This window comes from Arachis stenosperma, chromosome 3, assembly GCF_014773155.1.
Source record: "Arachis stenosperma cultivar V10309 chromosome 3, arast.V10309.gnm1.PFL2, whole genome shotgun sequence".
Taxonomy (NCBI): domain Eukaryota; kingdom Viridiplantae; phylum Streptophyta; class Magnoliopsida; order Fabales; family Fabaceae; genus Arachis; species Arachis stenosperma.
This window is the reverse complement of record NC_080379.1, coordinates 7415909-7434887: the sequence shown is the minus strand read 5'-3', so window position 1 is coordinate 7434887 and position 18979 is coordinate 7415909. Positions and strand designations below refer to the sequence as shown.

The window sequence follows — 18979 nt, the reverse complement described above, 5'->3', positions numbered from 1 at the left end:
GCTTTTAAAGCGTGGCAATAGGGTAGATCTGGCCACGCTTTTTAAGCGTGACAGTAGACTAGATATATGGCCACGCTTTTAAAGCGTGGCAAACGCGTGATAGTAGAGTAGATTTCGCCACGCTTGAAAAACGTGGCAAAAAAGGCTTAGATAGAGCCACGCTTTCTAAGCGTGGCAATAGGCTGAGATATGGCCATATGGCCACATTTTCAAAGCGTGGCAAAAAAGATGGTCAATAACCTATTTCCTTTTTAATCTTCATAAATAAAACCTTAAAATGAATTCATAGATAATTTTATAATTTACTCAATAACCAATCATCAAGTAATCCCACTTTCATAAAATTGTCACCAAAATAAGTGTGTCATCACATAACAACATACACTAACAAAATACCAAAAGCAAAAATCATAACTACTCATGAATTCCTAATACATGAATTAGAATTCCTAATCATAGTCGTCTTCAAAATACCAAAAGTGTGAAATTCCTAATACATGAATTAGAATTCCTAATCAAAGTCGTCTTCAAAATACCAAAAGTGTGAAATTCCTAATACATGAATTAGAATTTCTAATCAAAGTCTTCTTGTACTTCATGTATCGTTGCAAGGTAAATTGTTTTGACCTGTGCCCTGCAAAATAAAAAACACAAATGAACAACTACAAATTGATTTGGCTTTCCTGGCCAGAGCACCCCAAAATCCATTCTTGGACTCATTCAGGTTCTTCATGGATAATCAGAATAATCAGAATGGTGCACTCAAAAGAATGCGAGTTTAAGAGAAGCAAAGAGAATGTAAGCATATGCTAAAACAAGCATCTTCAATCTTCAATGCATTGATATAACATATTCAAAAAAAAAACAGAAAATGCATAATATTTTCAGTAGATCTACCGTTATTTTCATCTGCTTTTTGAGCATGACAAGCTTGGAACTATAATTATGTGGACATCATCAAAGCAAGTAAACAGCAGGCAGAAGCTTTAACATGTAGACTAATATCTAAATGGAAGAAGTCATCAAATGTATTACAGACATAAACAATCATACTAGAAAAATACAAACATACACAAAAATATTACACTCTAAAAGACCAGACATTGCTGGCAATAAAGTCTTTTAAGGAGTCAAAATAACACAGTTCATATCCACAGCCCACTGCACTTTAACTTCATTTACTAGCAGGATATTTTTCTTTCTTTACTTACAATCCTAAATCAGCTCTATCCTTAGTCAACTAGAGATCAACTAACCTGGTCAAGCTAAGTAGGACTTCTATAGAATTCAGCAATCATATATTCCAAGTATTATATTCAAAATCAGCAAGTATTATATTCAAAATCATATCCTGAACCTTCCAAGTTCGAATTCAGCAACAACAAACAAAATTCAAGTACTTGGTTATATTCCAACATTTTTATTAATAAAAATATTATAATTTTACCTACATCATCTTGTGTGGAATGTGAGTTGCTTCGGAGGAGCGAGGAGTATTTCTTGCTTTGCTACTTGAGGTATCCAAAGGAGAATCTTGGGCAGCTTGAACTAAGGCTGTTACCTCTTCATTGCTCATTACAGGGTTGAGTTGGTGCACCAACATCTTTAATAAACCACAAACACCATCCATCTTCTTCTCTAATGATGAGACCTTAGTGTTATACTCAACTTTTATGTGGCGAATCTCCTCATCTTTTTTAAGAGAGCTTCTTGTAATGGAAGCCCCATAACAACGAACTCGACCTGGTTGGTCCTTTCCTAACACTCCTACAAATGCATCCTCTTCATTTTCTCCTGCTTCTAAGCGGTTCTGAAGTTCAGTCTATCAAAAAGCAACAACCAATAAGGTTCAAAGTCGCATTAACTCAATTTAGATAGAAATCACATCAGAATTCATAATGTATATATCCAAAATACAATACAAACAACTCACAATTGTGGCTTGTGTTTTAGCATCAATTTCTTTTCCTTTTTTACTTGTGCGAGTTGCTATGAAAACTTCAGCCCTTGATGGTTCTTCACTGTTCTCTTTAGAGTCGCGCTAGAATACATAGAGAAAAGTTTACATGAAGCATACTAACTAGGCAACTACACCATGAATACATATAAAAGAGAAATCACAAAGAATAAGTTATATTACCAGCTGCTTACGCACTATTCCAAAATTTGTGGATCCCATTCGGTGAGGACATGTTTGTTTTAACCTATTTTCAGTATTCTTAGCAGAGATAGCCTAAATATAAAGAATCAATGAAGAATCAAATTTCTTCCAAAACACTTAAGTTTAGGAACATGAAGAATCAATGATATAGGAAGAAATAAAAGGCAATATTACCTTAATGGCCGGAAGACTCCAATACCGAATTAGTTTGCGAAATTGAACCTCGGGAATCTCTAATGGCCGGTTCTTTAGCATTTCTTTCTTTGTGTTGTACTTCACGAAATGCTCTTTTTTTATCTCTCTCTTATATTTTTTCCATGCACCACAAAATCCCCGCATTACCCACGGCTTTGAACTTCTGGGAAGAATGAACTTTTGCTATGCAACACAACACATTAGAATATCAACAGTTAGTACAAGTAATGTGACAAATAAATTAACAAAAAATTATCTATAATGCCATATTTACATACATTGGCATACTCCCACATATCCTCTTTGAGTTTACTAGGCACACCATGCCAACTCGTATATAACAAAGTCACAAAACGAGGGTTTCTAACTGTTGTGCCCAATAGTTGGTTGAGATCAGATACAACCTCGTTGGTTGGACCTATAGGCTGCCCTTGAAAAAATTCCACCTCCCGTCGATCATTAAAATTTGTGGCATGAAGCTTTTTGCACGTAGTTTTTCCACGGGTTTTCTTCTTTATTGTGCCTAAGTCCGAATAAAATAACATAATTCAATTGACAAGTGATATAAGCTCTAATTAGACAATAAAGTAAACAAGAAAGTACCTTCATTACTAGTTTGTCCTCCACTACCCGCATCATTTGCATTATCATCAAGCTCATTTTCTTCATCTTCCTCATCTTCTTCATCTTCCAAATTTATCCCATGTACCTTAAAATACATGTCAAGACTCATTCCTTTTTTATTTGAAGTTGCACTCATCTCGCTTGTATCTTCTCCGTCATCATCAGAATTTATATCATTTTGATCCATTGCATCAGGTTCGGCAGTCCTTTGATTCCCAGTTTTAGAGTTCTTTTCAACTTCAAACATTGTCCCATTTCCATTATGCGTGCATTCTTGAAAAAGTGCCGTTGGTTGAGCCTTTCTTGTTTTCTTCGAAGTCCTAACTTGCTCTTCAAATGCATCCTCCACTATTGTGATGGGTTGTTTGCTTGTTGGATCCTTTGGAGCTTGAGCTTGCAAGCTAACCTTTTCATTTTCAGCCATGATCCTTTCTCTCTTAATATTGTATTGTTTTAGCAATTCAGCACTTGACTTCACTTGTGTAACCTCAAAGGAATTGTTTTTTTTGGGCTTTTTCCTTTCATTTTTTGGCCTAAGGTAAGTATCCGTTTTCTTTTAGTGATCTCCTCTTTCTCCATTCTGCATACACAAAATAATAACAATGAATAAAATGCTAACTAAATAATAATTAAATGAGCATAATCAACTGAAGCAAGTAATTAACTAACCAAAACAACTAAGGAAAGTGGGTTGTTTAGGATTCTACCAAAAAAACTTGTCAAGATGTTTCAGAGTCAAGGTCCTCCATGTACTCATATTCGCTTTCCTCGTCTTCCTCACAATATTGTTTGGCAAACATGTTTTGATCCATATCTATAATAGTTGCTCGTAGATCATTCCTCACTAGATCAATTTCGCCATTATCATTTGGAAGACTTGGAATCACTTCAGGTTCGCATGGCTCCCTTGCATATATTATGGGGGAATCAGACTCAAGGTCATCACTTACCCTAAATAAATCTCTTGGAATTGTTTTCATAACATAATGCTTGTCCCTAACATATGGGTCTTGCACATAAAAGCATTGGTTTACTTGAGATGCCAGCACAAATGGTTCTTCTTGGTAGCATTTTCTATTGAAATACACATATGAAAGACCAAAGTTGTCTTTTGCAACTGTATACCACTCACACTTAAACAAGACTACTTTAAATTGGCCATAATAATCTAACTCAAACATATCAACTATTCTACCATAGTAGGCTACTTTTGCTTCAATTGGGTTCTTATCTTTCACACTAGCAAAACTAGGAGTCAATGCCTCTAATGTGACACCACTATTTTGAGTTTTACGTCTCACATCACGGTGCCTTGTATGGAACCTATACCCATTGATAATATAACCTGAAAATCTTTTTGCAACTCGATTTGGACCCCTAGCCAACCCTTTTGCCCAACCAGGCACATCCTTTTTCATGGCACGAATTTTAAACCATTCTGAAAATTGTTGACTGCGGTCCTTGGCTTTCTCCCACTTTGTTTTTCGTGGATTGTTATCATTAACCGCCTCCTCATGCTCTCTGAAGAGATTAAATAATCAGTCTTAGTTGTTAGTAAGCATCAGAATTTCAAATGGCTGTTCAGAATTTCAGATTATATTAGATAATGGCAGCACAATGCAAGCATCAGAAACCACATCAAAGTAGGGACACAATGTTTTCTATCACAAACAAATGAATAACCTCAATCTCTCAGAATTAGCAAAAATCCTTCTCACTGAAAACATCAATTTAATTTCTATTTACTTTCAGATATCCAATGTTTTAGGCCACAGTCCCATGTGCTTTTGTACAATGTGAAATTAATTTAATTATTTACTTAATGGTGAAAAGAAAATGAAAAAGATCCATGAATAATTGTTGCAAAAGAATCCAAGTGCAATTGCATGATCACACAAATTCAAATGGCTGTTCAGAATTTCAGATTATATTAGATAATGGTAGCACAATGCAAGCATCAGAAACCACATCAAAGTAGGGACACAATGTTTTCTATCACAAACAAATGAATAACCTCAATCTCTCAGAATTAGCAGAAATCCTTCTCACTGAAAACATCAATTTAATTTCTATTTACTTTCAGATATCCAATGTTTTAGGCCACAGTCCCATGTGCTTTTGTACAATGTGAAATTAATTTAATTATTTACTTAATGGTGAAAAGAAAATGAAAAAGATCCATGAATAATTGTTGCAAAAGAATCCAAGTGCAATTGCATGATCACACAAATTCAAATGGCTGTTCAGAATTTCAGATTATATTAGATAATGGCAGCACAATGCAAGCATCAGAAACCACATCAAAGTAGGGACACAATGTTTTCTATCACAAACAAATGAATAACCTCAATCTCTCAGAATTAGCAGAAATCCTTCTCACTGAAAACATCAATTTAATTTCTATTTACTTTCAGATATCCAATGTTTTAGGCCACAGTCCCATGTGCTTTTGTACAATGTGAAATTAATTTAATTATTTACTTAATGGTGAAAAGAAAATGAAAAAGATCCATGAATAATTGTTGCAAAAGAATCCAAGTGCAATTGCATGATCACACAACAATTTCCCAATGCCAAGCAAATTTAGGCAACCCCCCCCCTCAAAAAGAATCCAAGAATGAACATCATATATGCATGCATAGAAAGTGAGCAGAAGAGGAAATGCAAATTGAGAAATCAGCAGCAGCCAATGATTAAGGATGTAATGAGCATGAATGCATAATAACCACAAAGAATCTCAACAAGGAAACGAGTTGCTAACACATGGCACGAAGCAGCAACACTTAATAAACAGCAGCAGTAAATAGCATGTTTCCCAGGTTCAAGCAAGCACCAAACAGAATTCATATGACTTAACCAGTTCCACAAACTGAAATCATTGCAGTTCATATAATATGGACCAAGCAACAAGCAAAGCAGAACTCAGCAACAACAAACCAAGAAAAATTAATGAAACAGTAACACTTCCACAGCATCTATTTTGGACAATGAAAAAAAATACAACAAACAGCAATCACAGGTCCAGAATTCAACACCAAAACAGCACAATAAACAAGTTCATCCAGGGCAACTTTCAGAGGAAAGACAAATTCATTCCGAACAGCAGTAGTAAACAAAACAAAACCTACATCCACTAACCAGTCCAGATTCTCTAACCACCTAATTCAACTAAACTAAATTAGTTGAACTAAACAAGCTAAACAGAATGAGCTAAACCAGATTAATCAAACAGAAATAAAATCAAATGAGATGAAAGGGGAACCTGAAAAGCAGAGAATTGGAGCAGGGGAAGGGAAGGGAAAACAGTAAAATAGGGTCTCGTAGTGGCTCTTAACAGAATCTTGGACAAGTGCCCCGAGAGTGCCATGCTGAAAAAGAATAAAGGTAACTAATCAGTTCAAATAAACGACATCATATCAAGTATTGATAAGTAAGACGATTGTATGATTATCTTAAAATTCATTCACAAAGTCACAATCCACCAATAGAAATGACATCATATAAAGTCAGTAACTTAAAACCTCTTTAGGAGAAAGCTAATAATAAATAAGGCCATTAGAGGTGAAAATACTGTTTAGGCAAAAGGCAACAAACAGTGAGAATTAATGGAATACCAAAACCAGCAAGAAAACACACTTAAAACATCAATTAATTATATTTGTGAATAGAACACACTTAAAACACACTTAATTAAAAGTTTAATAAAATTATAAAAATAATAGAACAATTAAATCTTATTTTAACTGATATGATATTATATAATTAAATAAAAATATAAAATTATTTTAATATTCGTCAACCAAGAACCAACAATTAATTTTGAGAATAAAAGAGTCACCAAAAAAAAATTTTGAGAATAAAAGACTAGTCATAAACTCCATTATATACACATAATTCAAAAATAAACTTTCTCAATTTTTTTCAATTATTTTGTCAAATATAATCATTTACCATTTAACATCTTCTCCCACATTTTTTTTCCACACTTAAAAAAAATATAATGAAAAATTACACTTAAAAAAGCAATTAAAAAAAATAATTCCCCACATAATATTTAAACAATCCAAAGTACTAGAGGCAGAACAGCTATAACCAGCGCATTTGCAGCTGCCGAAGGAGACAGCATGGTACGATTTTTTAATTTATTATTCTTTTTTCTTTGATTATATAATAATTAATAATAAGAATAAGAATGCATAGTTTTTGAATTTGGTGGTCAAACTTCCATTGTTACGCTTAACCTGCGTTTCTATGTTGGCTCTTGAGGGTGTCTTTTCCAGAGCAAAACCCTTAAAAGCAATAACACTTACACATATTTGGTTGCACTGCACCATGTAGTGTCATGAGAGACACAAAAACAAGATTAGAAGGTGCCATTCAGAATAACAATGTATATGCATATGTATCCTTACAGATTCTATATATTTATTAGGGTTTATGTTCTGGTGCAGTATCATGTTCATCATCTCTTCACAAATATGATAATAGGATTTCTCATTATTAACAGTCAACATATATTAACAGTCAACATAAGATATCGAAAATCAAAGGAGAATATAGTGAATAGAGTGCACCTTGTGGCTTTCTCATTCCAGAAAAAAACCACGTACGTCCACAGCATCGCAAGCAACGCGTCTTCAGCATTATCATTTAACCAGGGACATGAAAATGAAAATGAAAAGGAACATGCAATCAGAGAGAACGAATCAGGGGAAAATGAAAATGAAAAGGGAAAGCCCTAAACGTAAAAACAACGGAAAAATCGAGAAAATAAAAAGAGGAAAATCGATCATATATACCTATGGAATTCGAGGGCTTCGAGGAGAAGAAGAGGGAGGAGCTTGCCGTCGCCCATGTTTGCTGGAGCTTGAAGGTGAACAGAGAGATCCTCACTGATTCGAAGAAGAACAAGAAAGAGAAGAAGGGTATGAAGGTTACCAACATGAAGAAGAAGTGGTTTCCATCAGTGACGAAGGCGAAGGTGAAGGGCGACGGGCGAAGGGCGACGGGCGACGGGCGAAGGGCGACGGGCGAAGTGCGAAGGGCGAAGGGCGAAGGGCGAAGGGCGAAGGGAGGAGCTCGGACGGCGAAGGGCGACGGGCGAAGGGACAAGGGCGAAGGGAGGAGCTCTTCGATACAGGAGGTGAGTGGCTTCGAAGGGGAGAAAGAGAGATTAGGGTTACTGGCTTCGAAGGGGAAAGAGAGATTAGGGTTGGGGACCGGGTTGGGGGCCGGGTTTGGGTCACCCGGTTTGGCCCATCTCGCCACGCTTGATAAACGTGATTCTTTCTCTCTACGGCCACGCTTTTGAAGCGTGGCAAAAGAGAAACTTTTGGCCACGCTTTTAAAGCGTGGCAAAAGTGTACCAGCATATAGCCACGTTTTGTAAGCGTGGCCGTAATGAAACCCTGTGGCCACGCTTTTAAAACGTCCTTGTTTCTTAGATACAGCCACGCTTTTGAAGCGTGGCAGGAAAAAAACGTAGCATTTTCTCTAATCAATTGCCACCCTCACAAAAGCGTGGCCGTTGATCCTTTTCGCCACGCTTTTGAAGCGTGGCAAAAAAAAATGTGGCCAAATCTCTAATCTATCGCCACCCTCATAAAAGCGTGGCCATAGACTACTTTTGGCCACGCTTTTGAAGCGTGGCAAGAAAAAAGCGTGGCCATAGGCCTTTTTTCTTGTAGTGATCGACTCTGATACCACTTATTGGGCCACTGTCAGCTCTGATACCATTTGTTGGGTCATGTTTTGTGGTGCATCAAACATAACTTTTTATTTTCTAGTTCAAAAGATCTTTTTGTATCTGCAACAATTGTTTTTTTTTAAATGATAAGAAAGGGCTTTTGTCAATTTATTTTTATAAAAAGTTATGCTATTTCTAACATCTTATTTAATTTTCTTCTTATTTCAGATATGGAAGCTAACTATCATCGAGTTAGTTGCTACCGCCTTTCTCATGTTTGTCCTAAGATGCTCGACCATTATTTTAGAGTCAAACAAACTTGCTCTTATTTTGTTAGCCCTCGTTGCAGTGGTTTTGAAGAATTGACTTAAGTTACAAAATACATCCATCTATATTAAAAGTATTTGTACCTGGTCTCTAATAATTCAACTTACATGAATAGTTTTGTTCATATGTGTGACATGAACATGTTTTGGCAGTGAGATATACCGCTGTATCATTTTAAATTTTTTTAAAAAATAAAAATAATACTTGAGATGAGATTTTAGAATCTTTGTTTATTTATTGCACCATGAATGTAAGCCCTGCTTTTAATATTAATTATGTGTAATAACAAAATTTGATTTGAGTTAACATATTAATTAAAAGGAGGATGTGTGTATGTTATAATATTAAATATTGATGAAGTTGTTTATGGTGATAAATAAAGGTTGGAGAGTTAGCGAAAATCGCTGTGGGAGCCATTGTCATGCTCAACATCCTTATAGTCGGGTATGTCCTTCTATAAAATCTTCCTTCACTTTCATATAATTATATAAATAATTAATTTTTAATTTATTATAATAGAGTCTATTTATGAAACTTGGTAAATATAACTATTTATATTGTCTCTTTATAGAATGAGTAATTTTATAACATGATATTAGAGTTCTATGCTCTAAAAGTCTAAAATACTAAATACTAAATAAATAAATAAAAAGATAGACTAAGAAAAATACTAAATACTTATGGTCATGATTGCATGCATTGTTTTCTTAAACTAATTAATAATGTGATATTATTTAATTATTCTTTTTTAATTTATATATATAATTCTCTTAAAAAATAATACATGTTAATTGTTAAGAAAATGTTGAAGTCAAAATAGTATTTATTATATTAAAAAAAAGTTATACACGTAGTAATTAAGATTGATGAAAATCTAATTTTTATGAAAAGGATAAATAGGTTATGACCTTTTGTCCCGCGAATATTTTTGTCTTTGACCATTGAAAAATATTTTTAAGTTCTTGACCTTCACAAAACTTGGACGGATCAATCCCTCCGTCCAAATGCCTCCGTCAGGGACTGATCATGTCTAAGGCCAACATCGGTTGGAGATGGGAACGAAGCATGCCTTATAAGGGTGTGGATACCTCTCCCTAGCATGACGCGTTTTGACGAGTGAGTGTGGGGGGCTTCGGCTAGCATCCCTATCGTCAAAAGCAAAACCGTGAGGCCTTGTGTGCCAAAGCGGACAATATCATGCTAGCGGGTGGTCTGGGCTGTTACAGATGGAATCAGAACCAGAACCCGGATCGATGGGCCAGCGAGGGCGCTGGGCTCCCATAGGAGGGTGGATTGTAAGGCTCACATTAGTTGGAGAGGGGAACGAAGCATGCCTTATAAGGGTGTGGATACCTCTCCCTAGCATGACGCGTTTTGACGAGTGAGTGTGGGGGCTTCGGCTATCATCCCTATCGTCAAAGACAAAACCATGAGGCCTTGTATGCCAAAGCGGACAATATCGTGCTAGCGGGTGGTCTGAGCTGTTACAGATGGTATCAGAGCCAGGTTCCCGGATCGATGTGCCAGCGAGGGCGCTGTGCTCCCTTAGGGGGGTGGATTGTAAGGCCCACATCGGTTGGAGAGGGGAACGAAGCATGCCTTATAAGGGTGTGGATACCTCTCTCTAGCATGACGCATTTTGACGAGTGAGTGTGGGGGGCTTCGGCTAGCATCCCTATCGTCAAAAGCAAAACCATGAGGCCTTGTGTGCCAAAGCGGATAATATCGTGCTAGCGGATGGTCTGGGCTGTTACAGATGGTATCAGAGCCAGAACCCGGATCGATGTGCCAGCGAGGGCGCTGGACTCCCTTAACGGGGTGGATTGTAAGGCCTACATCGGTTGGGGAGGGGAACGAAGCATGCTTTATAAGGGTGTGGATACCTCTCCCTAGCATGACGCGTTTTGACGAGTGAGTGTAGGGGGCTTCGGCAATCATCCATATCGTCAAAGACAAAACCGTGAGGCCTTGTGTGCCAAAGCAGACAATATCGTGCTAGCGGGTGGTCTGGACTGTTACAGTGAATGTTTGGAGAGAAGGGAGGTAGTGAGCGCTGTGAATGTACGGAGAAGAGGGAGGTGGTGAGCACTGTGAATGTATGGACAGCAGGGAGGTGGTGAGTGCTGTGAATGTATAGAGAGGAGGGAGGTGGTGAGCGCTGTGAATGTATGGAGAGGAGGGAGGTGGTGAGCGCTGTGACTATATGGAAAGGAGGGAAGTGGTGAGCGCTGTGAATGTATGGAGATGAGGGAGGTACTGAGCGTTGTGAATGTATGGATAGGAGGGAGGTGGTGAGCGCTGTGAATGTATGAAGAGGAGGGAGCGCTGTGAATGTATGGAGAGGAGGGAGGTAGTGAGCGTTGTGAATGTATGGAAAAGAGGGAGGTGGTGAGCGCTGTGAATGTATGGACAGGAAGGAGGTAGTGAGCGCTGTGAACGTATGGACAGGAGGGAGGTGGTGAGCGCTATGAACGTATGGAGGGGAGGGAGGTAGTGAGCGCTATTTTTGTATGGAAAGGAGGGAGGTGGTGAGCACTGTGAATGTATGGAGATGAGGGAGGTAGTGAGTGCTGTGAATGTATAGAAAGGAGGGAGGTGGTGAGCGCTGTGAATGTATGGACAGGAGGGAGGTGGTTAGCGCTGTGAATGTATAGAGAGGAGGGAGGTGGTGAGCGCTGTGAATGTATGGAGAGGAGGGAAGTGGTGAGTGTAAGGCCCACATCGGTTGGAGAGGGGAACGAAGCATGCCTTATAAGGGTGTGGATACCTCTCCCTAGCATGACGCGTTTTGACGAGTGAGTGTGGGGGGCTTCGGCTATCATCCCTATCGTCAAAGGCAAAACTGTGAGGCCTTGTGTGCCAAAGCGGACAATATCGTGCTAGCGGGTGGTCTGGGCTATTACAGATGGTATCAGAGCCAGGTTCCCGGATCGATGTGCCAGCGAGGGCGCTGGGCTTCCTTAGGGGGGTGGATTGTAAGGCCCACATCGGTTGGAGAAGGGAACGAAGCATGCCTTATAAGGGTGTGGATACCTCTCCCTAGCATGACGCGTTTTGACGAGTGAGTGTGGGGGGCTTCGGCTATCATCCATATCGTCAAAGGCAAAACCGTGAGGCCTTGTGTGCCAAAGCGGACAATATCGTGCTAGCGGGTGGTCTGGGCTATTACAGTTGGTATCAAAGCCAGGTTCCCGGATCGATGTGCCAGCGAGAGCGCTGGGCTACCTTAGGGGGGTGGATTGTAAGGCCCACATCGGTTGGAGAGGGGAACGAAGCATGCCTTATAAGGGTGTGGATACCTCTGCCTAGCATGATGCATTTTGACGAGTGAGTGTGGGGGGTTTCGGCTATCATCCCTATCGTCAAAGACAAAACCGTGAGGCCTTGTGTGCCAAAGCGGACAATATCGTGCTAGCGGGTGGTCTGGGCTGTTACAGATGGTATCAGAGTCAGGTTCCCAGATCGATGTGCCAGCGAGGGCACTGGGCTCCCTTAGGGGGGTGGATTGTAAGGCCCACATCGGTTGGAGAGGGGAACGAAGCATGCCTTATAAGGGTGTGGATACCTCTTCCTAGCATGACTCGTTTTGACTAGTGAGTGTGGGGGGCTTCGGCTAGCATCTCTATCGTCAAAAGCAAAACCGTGAGGACTTGTATGCCAAAGCGGACAATATCGTGCTAGCGGATGGTCTGGACTGTTACAGATGGTATCAAAGCCAGAACCCGGATCGATGTGCCAGCGAGGGCGCTGGGCTCCCTTAGGGGGGTGGATTGTAAGGCCCACATCGGTTGGGGAGGAGAACGAATTATTCTTTATAAGGGTGCGGATACCTCTCCCTAGCATGACGCGTTTTGACGAGTGAGTGTGGGGGGCTTCGGCTAGTATCCCTATCGTCAAAGACAAAACCGTGAGGCCTTGTGTGCCAAAGCGGACAATATCGTGCTAGCGGGTGGTCTGGGCTGTTATAGTGAATGTATGGAGAGGAGGGAGGGAGTGAGCGTTGTGAATGTATAGACAGGAGGGAGGTGGTGAGCGCTGTGAATGTATGGACAGGAGGGAGGTGGTGAGCACTGTGAATGTATGGAGAGGAGGGAAGTGGTGAACGCTGTGAATGTATGGAGAGGAGGGAGCGCTGTGAATGTATGGAGAGGAGGGAGGTGGTGAGCGCTGTGAATGTATGGAAAGGAGGGAGGTGGTGAGCACTGTGAATGTATGGAGAGGAGGGAGGTGGTGAGCGCTGTGAATGTATGGAGAGGAGGGAGGTGGTGAGCGCTGTGAATGTATGGAGAGGAGGGAGGTAGTAAGCACTGTGAATGTATGGAAAGGAGGGAGGTGGTGAGTGTAAGGCCCACATCGGTTGGAGAGGGGAACGAAGCATGCCTTATAAGGGTGTGGATACCTCTTCCTAGCATGACGCGTTTTGACGAGTGAGTGTGGGGGGCTTCGACTAGCATCCCTATCGTCAAAGACAAAACCGTGAGGCCTTGTGTGCCAAAGCGGACAATATCGTGCTAGCGGGTTGTCTGGGCTGTTACAGATGGTATCAGAGCCAGAACCCGGATCGATGTGCCAGCGAGGGCGCTAGGCTCTCTTAGGGGGGTGGATTGTAAGGCCCACATCGGTTGGAGAGGGGAACGAAGCATGCCTTATAAGGGTGTGGATACCTCTCTCTAGCATGACGCGTTTTGACGAGTGAGTGTAGGGGGCTTCGGCTATCGTCCCTATCGTCAAAAACAAAACCGTGAGGCCTTGTGTGCCAAAGCGGACAATATCGTGCTAGCAGGTGGTCTGGGCTGTTACATTCACAGCGCTCACCACCTCCCTCCTTTCATAATGAAGAATTGCAAGTGTTTGTCATTTCCTCCTCTTGCCAAAAAGGTATTACGCACGTACTAAGTCACATCTCTAATTATCTCCCGACTTCTTTTATTACTAATTTTTTTTGTAACTGTTTCTTCACTTAACTAATTTCAAATTTTTATGATTAGGTAGCCGCAGTGTTCGTTGGCACATTTATGCTGATGTTCGCCGGAATAGCGGCGGCAATAATGAACGAGAAGACTAATGGATTGGAAAGTCTATTGGGCTGCGTTGTCATCACCGGCCTTGCGGTGACAGTCATCATCCTGTCCACCAGACACATATCCAGTGCACATCTCAACCCCGCTGTCACCATATCATTTGCTGCCATAAAGCACTTCCCTTGGAAGAAGGTAAGAACTCAGTGATCTATCTATATATGGAATGCATGTGAATGTTCATTAAAATATATATGGCATGCATGCAGGTGCCAATGTATATTGGAGCACAGATATTGGCATCAGTGTGTGCTGCATTTGTACTTAAGGAAGTGTATCATCCATTCATGGGGGGTGGAGTGATGGTTCCTTCAGGAGGATATAGCCAAGTTTTGCTTTAGAATTCATCATCAGCTTCAATCTCATGTTTGTTGTCACTGCTTTCGCCACTCACACTAGAACTGTAAGCATATGTTATATTATGTTTATAATATTTAATGTGCTAATTGCCAATAATTTCTTGCTTAATTAAGTAATAATAATGATGAAATTGTTTATGGTGATAAATGAAGGTTGGACAATTCGTGGGAATGGCGTTGGGAGCCACTGTAACGTTCAACATCCTCATAGCTGGGTATGTCCTTCTATCAAAGTAAATTTATTCTTCAAGATGGACTTGACTAAATTCTTTATAAGGGGCTATATAATTTTCATGTCTCAATATATATGGTTCCCATTATCAATAATAATAATAATAATAATAATAAAGGTACGTTGAGATAAGAAGGAAAAATATGTCTTCATAAGTACTGAAAATGAAAGACATGCTCTTTCTATTATTCATTCCTTCACGTTATGGATATTCTCACCATATGATCTTAGTTTAGAAGGATTTTTGTTGGATTGATTAATTATTACGTGTATATATATATGTCCTACTAGACCAATTTGTAATCACAAATAATTGCACAAATGTAATAAATAAATAAATAAATAAATAAAAAGATAGAATAAGAAAAATACTAAATATTTATGGTCATGGTTCTATGCATTATTTTTTTAAACTAATTAATAAGGTGATATTATTTAATTATTCTTTTTAAATCTTGATATATATAATTCTCTTAAAAAATAATACATGTTGATTGTTAAGAAAATGTTTAAGTCAAAATAATATTTATTATACAAAAAAAAGTTATGGACGTAATAATTAAGATTGATGAAAATCTAATTTCTAATAAAATACTATATCTATACACACAAAATTAAACATAAAAAAATTTCATTGCCTAGATAGTTAAACATAAATTAATTATTATAACAATATTATCAATTACAGGCCAGTATCAGGGGATCAATGAATTCAGTAAGAACATTAGGTCCAGCAATTGCAGCAAACAATTACAAAGCAATTTGGATTTATTTGACAGCTCCAATTCTTGGTGCATTTGGTGGTGCCGGAACTTATTGTGTTATAAAGCTTCCTGATGATGAAAACTCTGAACTCTAAGCTCTTTCAAGTCCTATTACATTATATTAGTTGAACTGCTTTTTTTTTCGTTTTGTTAGGAGGTTGTATTTTGTTTTGTTATATGAAATAGTGTAGAAGGTGCTTTTGTGTGTATATTCTTCACTAGTTCAGTCTGAAGTTACTTGGAAGTTATTGCCGGTGCTTTTTTCGTTATAGAATAGAAAAGGCTTGAGCATTAATTGCTTAGATTGTGTGGATTGGGCCAAAATAATGAAGTTCTTTTTTAACATTGGTGAGCAACTTTTTTTTTGTCCAACAAGAGAAACTTTAAGATTCATTGAATTGGGTAATATATGTTTTCTTGGTACATCAATTAGGTAGTATTTACATTTACATTACACCCTGCTGAGAACAAAAGCCAATTCAGGGTTGTTCCAGCAGGTGAACAATGAAACAGGGAGGCATAAATAAGCCCGTTCTCATTCGTTAGCCTTTCTGCTACCATCGACACTACTTGATGAGCTGTCCTGAACACTATGAGACGATGAACACCTACCTAATGAACTCCCTTCTGACCTCAATGGCTTGCTGCATTTCCTTTTTCCGTACCATAAATCCTGCAAAACCCGAAATTCAAGCACAAAACACCACTTGAATACAGAACTCGTGATATATATATGGAATGGTGATAGCAAAGTTCTTACATTAGAGATATATGGATTCCTATCCAGATATATGGATTCCAACCGGCCTGGGATTGTCAAAGAAAGAGACTCCCTTAAACTTACAATAATGCTTGACATTGGGTAATGATGTTTCCAAGGTTCTTTATATTTGTACAGGGGGTACAATCCGTACCTCTTATGCTTTACTTCATACATGATTTATAAAAATAAAATACACCATAATTAATTAATTAATTAATTAATTAATTAATAATGCAACATAGGATGGTATTTCTTCCATCTGTATCTTTGTTCCTGTGATAAGGGTTATGAATGAATCTGATTTGTTTTTGTATGTTTAGTAAATTCACCTGGTACCAATGACGGACTCAGACAAATTTGAGAAGTGGGGGTCAAAGTATATACATTAAAATAAATTTTGTTAAACATTATTAATTATATAAAGAAATAAAAATTAAAAAAAGTTAATGAACACTTTTATTCTTAAAATACTATTTATTATATATAATTTATAAAAATTAATTTTTTATTTCTAAAATTTGAACTTAAAATATTTTAATTAAATTATAGATGACTTATTATCTTAACTATTTTTTTAATACACATTTAATAATAAAAGACTGACTCAATTGACACATTAGCAACTAGTGATACACTAGTATAATTTAAAATTAGAATTATATATAAATACTAAAAAAAATAAATATGTATATAAAAGTATGTTTATATAAAATAATATAACCTTAATTTATAATTTTTTTCTTTTTTTCTTTTTAAAATAATCAAATTTGTTATATATTTTTTAATTTAATTTTGATATAATGTTAGATGAAAAATTTTATTCATCTGTTTAATTATGTATTGTAATTAAAATATTTTGTCTTTACTATTTTCAAAAATAAAAAATATATTCTAAATTAGTAAATTAATTAATTTATTTTAAAATTTTATATGCAACACAGGTACATATAATAAAACAAAAGATAAAAAATAAATAATAAAGATGAATAAATTGAGAATAAAATAAAATATATAAAGTCATGAAGAGAAATATTAGATTAATACCTAAACTATAATTGTTTGAATTAAAATTTGTAATTGAAAATATCAAAAAGAAAATTAATGAAATTGGAAGATACATAGAGTTATAAAAAGTTATATAAAAAAATATGGAGAATTTAAAATTTACCTTTTAATGAATAGAAAATGACTACTAGACAAGGAATAAAAAAAATGTTAAAATATAAAAATAAAAAAAGAGTTTAAAAGAATAAAAGAGTGACCATACAAAAATTAAATTTAATTAGGTTAAATAATAGTAAAAATAATAAAAAATAAAAAAATAAATTTAAAACTTTAGCCAATTGAGTATAATTTATTTACCGTGGAGTCATTTAAAATTTAAAATAAAGATACATTATTATATATAACTATTTTTTTTAAATGAAAACCAGTGGGGGCAAGTGCCCCCTCATGGCCCTTACTGGGTCCGTGCCTGCCTGGTACCTGGTACAATGACTGTGATTATGGGACTTGCTAAGGTGGAAAAATCTACATTGTTATTCTTAGAATCTATTCTTATCTTCTCAAATTTTAGATCCAAGGTTTCCATCTAATGCTTTTCATTTTTTAATTTCAGATCCAAGGTTTGCTTGCTGTGTTATTGGCCGTTGATTATTCAGTGGATACATTACCTTGTGCTAGAAAATTGAAAAAGTGGATACAGATGAACATTACAAACCTAAAGTCTCTATTTAAATTTTTTTTTCATATTTTAGCTGCCATATTTACCCTTTACTGTATTAATCACAAACCAAATTTATGCTTTGCATCTACTGTTGATTTAGTTTTTCTATATTTTATGGCAATCTTTTCGCACTGTGTCAGAATCATTTAGATGCATATTGGAAGCAGAAAATTATTGATTATTCTCTATATATTTAGTTTCTCTATATACTACTAACTTTTAATTTACAGAATATTCTCTCTGTTACAAATATCCGTTTCAGCCTCATTATTTTTTTTGCTGAATTCACTTTTCCTTAATTATTAAACTATTGATCCCTATCATTTTTCATTGTAATTAAAAGTCACAAGACCAAAATATAAGAAGTTAAATACAAAAATTAACACAAAAACAAGAACTTTAAATCATAAGTTATACAGAAAAAATTAAACCATAGAGCAGTTAAGATACTTTTTCACCTAATATGACATACTTTATCTCTTTCTCAGGTCTTATAGAAGTAAGGATGTATAATAATCAATAGCCAAAAAGAGTAGTCCTCAATGAGAATTTTTAAAAGAGGAGTGTTAGGGGTAGTAATTTTTGTGATTTATGATCATTAAATAGTTATTAATGATGTTTTTAATGGTGTAAAATTTCATCCAATGGTGTGAAATTACTCATTTTTGTTTTGCTAATTACATACAGACTAAAATTTAATAAAATTGCTTGCCTCTATACTTTTCCGTTTTAAAAAGAAGTGTATAAAGGAAAAAAATTATTAATCCTCAATGAAATCCACGTAATTTTTTTTCCTATAAAAAGAATCCACAAAAATATTATATTCCCATAAAATATTTCAATGTCACCAGTTCTATAGTAGTTTAATTATTACTTGTTTTAAAATTTTTCTAATACTAACTGTCATTTGTTACAAGATTTTAGTCAATAAACATGTAACATTCAATTGGACTACTGAATAAGTAATATAAGTGTATTATATACTAATTTTCTATATTGAACACCACCATCCAGACAAACATGCCAATGAAATAATTATTGTAGTCCTATCTTCATATAAATTT

The 18979-nt window shown here is 36.7% G+C and overlaps 1 pseudogene; it reads left to right on the top strand.

The window, feature by feature from the left end:
• The first annotated feature begins 13826 nt into the window (after window positions 1-13826).
• Window positions 13827-15521, top strand: LOC130965426 (aquaporin NIP6-1-like; annotated as a pseudogene).
• The last annotated feature ends 3458 nt before the right edge of the window (window positions 15522-18979 follow it).